This window comes from Canis lupus, chromosome 4 (assembly GCF_048164855.1).
Source record: "Canis lupus baileyi chromosome 4, mCanLup2.hap1, whole genome shotgun sequence".
Taxonomy (NCBI): Eukaryota; Metazoa; Chordata; class Mammalia; order Carnivora; family Canidae; genus Canis; species Canis lupus.
In genome coordinates this window covers 31,184,600-31,190,702 of record NC_132841.1, presented here as the reverse complement: position 1 = coordinate 31,190,702, position 6,103 = coordinate 31,184,600, and positions in this window count along the sequence as shown.

Sequence of the window (6,103 nt, the reverse complement as noted above, 5' to 3'; positions counted from 1 at the left end):
GAGAGAGAGAGAGAGAGAGAGAGAGAGAGGCAGAGACACAGGAAGAGGGAGAAGCAGGCTCCATGCACCGGGAGCCCGACGTGGGATTCGATCCCGGGTCTCCAGGATCGCGCCCTGGGCCAAAGGCAGGCGCCAAACTGCTGCGCCACCCAGGGATCCCCCCCCGTTCTTTATCATAAACTTGAAGCTCTTTATTGAAGGCATTCTACATCTTACCAATAAAATTTTGGTCTCAGGTCCTTTCGATGTGCTGAGCCTCCATAAGTCTTCCTCTCCTCTGCTCTATTGATCACGCTACTCTTCCCAGATAGATTAACTTGCCTTTTACCAACTTATAGATCACTTTTGCCAAATTGTACATCCTTTCTTCTATTATACTCCAGCCTTTGATTCCTTCCCATAACTGGTGTTATGCCTTACTTATTATCTTCACCGTTTATTTGGCACTGCATTCATAGATTCTCTAGCAATTCTTATATTTCATTCAAGAAATGTGAAACAGGAAATACGAATATCTGATAAGATCAATGGTACAGTAATAGTCTAGCTAGCCTCTCAGAAACCAACTATACCAATATTTTTAGAGATCATCTTCAATTTTTCTACTGTGTTTTCAATCAATGCAAATATGTGGTTCTTTGTCTCCAGTTGGGTCTTTGGACTCTTGAAGGCTGGTCTGAATTTTATTACATTTGTTTTTGCAGTGCTTGACATGTAGAATGAACTCAATTAAGGGTTCGTTAATATAGAATGCTGGATGACAATTAAACATGTAGCCAAAATTAAAAATTATATATTTATGTGTAAATATATGTGTGATCATTATGTGTAATGATCTACGTAATTAACATTTGTACTGTTTAAAAACAAAATGTAACTGAGTAAATTCAAAGCTCTAACTGGCTTTCTTCAACAATTCATGGATGGGCAGGATACCATCTAGCCTGTAGAGAGGAGTTCTGAGGAGTTGTACAAATGGAAGGTTTTATGGGAAGGGGTTGGGGCAAAGAGGTTATTAGCAAAAGAAAAGAAGGTATTGTTTCAGGCAGGAAGGACACCTTATTTTGGGGGAAAGGGAAAGGCAGGGTTTTTAGCTTGCGGATTACCTCACTGGTTGATCAGGAAATTTCAGATTGACTGTTAAAAGGTCACGTTCCTGGGCAAGTTGAAATTGTAATTAAGTCTTAGCTTGCTGCTGATAGGGGCAAGTGATTCCATTTTGGGCTTGTTTCTTTTTTAAGTAGCAATAGTTGGCATACATCGTGATAGTTGAGGGTATATCAGTTCTGTTTAGTTCTGCCTACAGAACACCATGGCAGTACTGAAAACATAGTGTAAACTTGTTGAATAAATGAATGTATTAAAATCACACTCTAGGGGGCATGTATTACAGGGGGTTCACATGGAAACCTCTTGTGAATTATCCATTTATATCGAATTATCTCTTACACAGTCTTTAAATAGATATTTACTGTCAGCTGATCATATAGTATGCTGCCAATGTAATTTTTCCAATGATAGTAAATATTGTCACAGCCAATATTTGGTTATGTGAGAGAGAAAGAGAAGAAAAGCAGCAAAATTTCCATTTTGGGACCTGCAAAAACCGTCAAAGGGATGAATGCATTAATTAAGTGTTGGGGCACAATTGCATATAATTCACTGATAGCAATATATTAACAGTGTATAAATCAGATATCCCCCAAAACAGAAGATTTATATTCAGTTCAGTTTAAAACAGTAGGCATGATTGTCTGCAACTATGTGACAGTAACATCATCTAACCTGCCTTCCACTCCCCATCTCTTCCAAGGGAATTGCCAGAGCCCCAGGACAAGGATGGTCGTGGTCTGCTGGTTTTCTTTTTGGTGTGTTTTCTGTTTTTATTTTTGAGAGAGAGAGAGAGAGAGAGAAAGTGTGGCGAGAGGAGGCACGGAGGCAAGGAGGGGCAGAGGGAGAAGGAGAGAATTTCAAGCAGATGGCAGGTCCAGCAGGAAGCCTGACTGAGGGCTAGATCTCAGGACCCTGAGATCATGACCTAAGCTGCAATCAAGAGTTGGATGCTTAACCAATTTTGCAACCAACCCATGCGTCCCCTGAACTGCCGTTTTAAGGGGGACAAAATTGAGCGTGAAGAATGAAGGGTTAATGCTCTATCTGCAGGTTTTCTTTTTTTTTTTTTAAGATTTTATTTATCTATTCATGTGAGGCACAGAGAGAAAGGCAGAGACACAGGCAGAGGAAGAAGCAGGATCCCTGCGAGGAGCCTGATGTGGAACTCGATCCCAGGACCTTGGGGTCATGGCCTGAGCCAAAGGCAGACGCTCAGTGGTTGAGCCACCTAGGCGTCCCAGGTTTTATTTTCTCATGGTCAGTCACTTCACCTACTCAGTGTGGTCAGCCTCTGTTGGAATTCAGGGTTTGGGGTTCTTTTCTTTCTCTTTATTGCTGGTAGAAGCTGACTATAGAGACTACTTCACCTTTATTTAAAGTGTCAGCCTTCCTACATTAGAGAAAATGACACTTTGAGGTAGACAAGCAGAACTCAGATTTTTAGGGTGAGTTCTGGAGCCCACGGCCCCCAGTTCCTCCCTCCCTTCTGATGGGCCTGGTGCTGTTCTCTTGGTTTATACGTCCTCTGGTCATCCCGCATCTGGGCGTCTGCCTACAGTCAGTGTAGTTGGTTGGCCCAGTTAGGGACTGATTCAGGATTAATTCCTGAGAACTCCCCATTTCTCAGTCTCCAGTAGAAAAAAGATCATGAGGTACTAGTGGGATGAGAGCAGCTTGTGTAGGAAAACAGATGTCTGACTTCATCAGGCTTATTTGTGTGGGTGTCTGCGTGCATGTAATTGCATCTGTCAAAGAGGCTTGAAAACTGCCTATTATTTGATGCACACACCTCAGAACAGTGCCGATCAGCAAAGAAAATTTGCTTTCCCAGAACAACAGCAGCAACAGAGGCAGGAACAATAACAGAAAACCAACCAAATTACTGCCAAGCCACTCCTACATTGATGCATCTCAAACATTGTGATTATACATTCGTAGGAAACCGATGTGAATTTTGGCCACGGCCACTTTTTCTAGGGTAATTATAAGCCAGGGGTATCCATAGATGGAACAAGGCTAGGCCTTGTTTTAATCCAACCTCTTCATTTTGCTGGGGAAAAAAATCCCAAGATTTTAATTGGGGATTAGATCAGACCAAAGGTCCACAATTAAGTCAGAGGAAGTGCTAAGATCACACCCTGTCTCTCCTCTCAGTCCAGTGATCTATCCTCTTCACCAAATGGTCTTTTCCTTCTTGCCAATTGTTCTAAGCTCTAGTGATCTTTCTCATTTAAATAACATAGGGATTTAGACACAATGAAAATATAATACCTTTTAAATATTAATGTGGATGTCACGATGCATATATGTATATAATATACCTATTATTATCTTTACTCAGTGTTCAATTTTATGCCTTAAATGCAAATCAGATCTAGCCATTTTCTCATGTGGCGGAACAAACAAGCAAGCAAATTACCTTAGAAACTAGTGCAAAGATATTTGGTTTTTCACTATCTAAAATCTCTCTCTCTTTTTCACACACACACACACATACACACACACACACATCTGGTTGTTAGTTGAAATTAATCCTCATTTTAATTTTCCAGGTCACTGAATATTTGTCCATAGTCTCCTGCTATTTCTCCTTGATTAAAAATTTCCTTCTCTGCTAGAATGTTGCTTCAGTTTTCAGCATACATGTGATTTGGATTTAGTCAAAGTTCCATTGCAGCAGTCTGGTGACTTGCATATAGTCGTAAACACAAGGAGTATGTGAAATTGAAGAGTAAATTCTGTGCTAACTCTTCTGAGGAGGTGAGACCTTCCCCTTTGCTCGGGCTGGAGGAACAGTAGATTGATCCCATACTGCATCCCAAGTGAAGGGGCTGTTAGCTAATTCAGGGTTTTGTTTTGCTAAAAGATAGGAAAGGCATTAATTGGAAGGGAAAAAGAAAGGAGAGATGGGGTGTGTGTGCTCATTTTAAGAACTTTGAAGATGAAAAATCAGATAGGTCCAATAAGAATTTTATTGTTTGTGCTATGTGTTATAGCTTTTCTTGCCCATCTCCCCATGAGATAAATCTTCACTAAAATACTGATGTTTTAACATGTTAAGTGGTTAGATCAGTTTTTAAATTTTGCCAAGTGCTATGTCTTGTTTCAAGGTGAATGAGAGGCAAGAACAGGGACAGCCTATGCCTGCCTGTATCTCTCTCTTCCTCACCTGTGTGTGTGTGTGTCTGCAACAATCCAGAAGCACCAGGGAAGATGGCTTCCCAGACATCACCTCTCTGCAAAAGCCAGAGGACTTGGGAGGTTCTAAATAACTCCCCAAAGCCGGGATCTGACCTCAATATTTTAGGAAGTATATGATCCCTTTGAACATATCTTATATGAGGCTGGGATAGAGGAGAAAATAGTAACCACACTTTTGACTTTTGATGCCATATTTGCATACCCACATCAAATCCCCTCCCCTCTGCTTTGACAGGTTAGTTTTCAAGGATCTGAGCATTACTTTTCATCGAATGTCAACTCCATGAACATCACCCACACAATCTGTTGATAAAGCAATCTGAATGAATTGCTTACCTTCATGCGGGAGAACACCACCTCCACAGAGCTCTATAGTCCTCAGAGCAGAAAAGGCAAGGTAAATTTTGTCGAGAATAAGTTTGGCTTAAGCTGGATCTTCCGTCAGAGGGCTTAATTAAGACTGGGAAAAAATCATGATATAACAGTTTAGGACTGCTGGAAATAGCAAGGCAAAGATTTTAGGGTGAGGGATTTAAAAGTTCTGAAGACCCAAAGTATCTGTTGGTACTTCCTACTGAAGGGTTGAAGGGAAATTTGCAAGTCTGGAAAAAGTCTCATAATGAAAAATCAAGTTATTTGCCTGGGCATAGGTTTCCTGGAATAGTAAAGTAAAGCTCATGAAAACAATGGAATAGTAAAATCTTGTTAGTACAGAGTATAATGTAGATGCTAAACTGTTTGTATATTGGGGGCAGGGAAATAGTTTTGCAGTTTGGGCTTACAAACCCTTATCCTGAAAAGGAGAGGCAACCCTAGGAAAAACTCACGAATTTCTTCTTATGTCAGCTGTTTTGATAATTGCATTCTCGATTTAGAACATTTATTCAAGCCTTAGAGTCTTTTGTATATCTTCATGGAAGGGAATATTCTCTGCCTATAAATTTTATTAAGTGTCTTATGAAATCATATGTTTATGGTTCAATTTGCACAGAATAAGAACTGTGTAATAAAATGGTGACACAGCCTCAACTCTCCTAGGCTCTCAAGGTCTTTTAAGATCTTCTCTCATTAGGCCAAGGCCTGAGTGGAGATACCATCTGTCTTGAGTCAGAATCTCAGTCAAGATTTCTGCCTGTGAAGAATCTGATGGTGGTAAAATTAAGCATTTATTTCTTGAGGCTGAGCATATTTATCCATGTTGTTAAATTTTAAGAATCAACATATCATGGGCAGAGTTCTATCTCAAGAAACTCTGAAAATTCCAGAATCTCTTCATAAAAATCTGTTTTGGAGATTTATTCTGTGATGCTCAGGGATCTTATTTAAATCCTCTATGCATAGGGACCACTACTCCCCTTGCATCTCTTAGGTATCTTATGAGTATGGGAATAGAAATTATTTTCTAGGACCTCAGCAGACTTAACTTGACAATATATTGTCTTGAGGTGGCAAATGTCAGTGGGTGGGATGGTGTTCATGAAAGTCTCAAGTGATTTTTCTTTTTATCATTAGGCTAGGTCTAGGAATTGAGACGTTATTTCACTTGAGATGGGATCAGAAACAAAAGGAGCTGAAGACAGATTTTTCACTCAGTAACAAAGTTTAGTCAAGGTGCAGGGAGATTAAATGTGGAAGAAAGACAAAGTTTTAGAGAGATATCTGTGTAAGAGGAAGGGCGTGCTATTTTTTAGAGGGACTTGAAAGCTTAGTCCTTCATTTATTCAACTTTCGATAGCAGTGACTTGGGGACTAAAGGAACTATTGAATTCTGCCGTGTTGGAGAAATAAA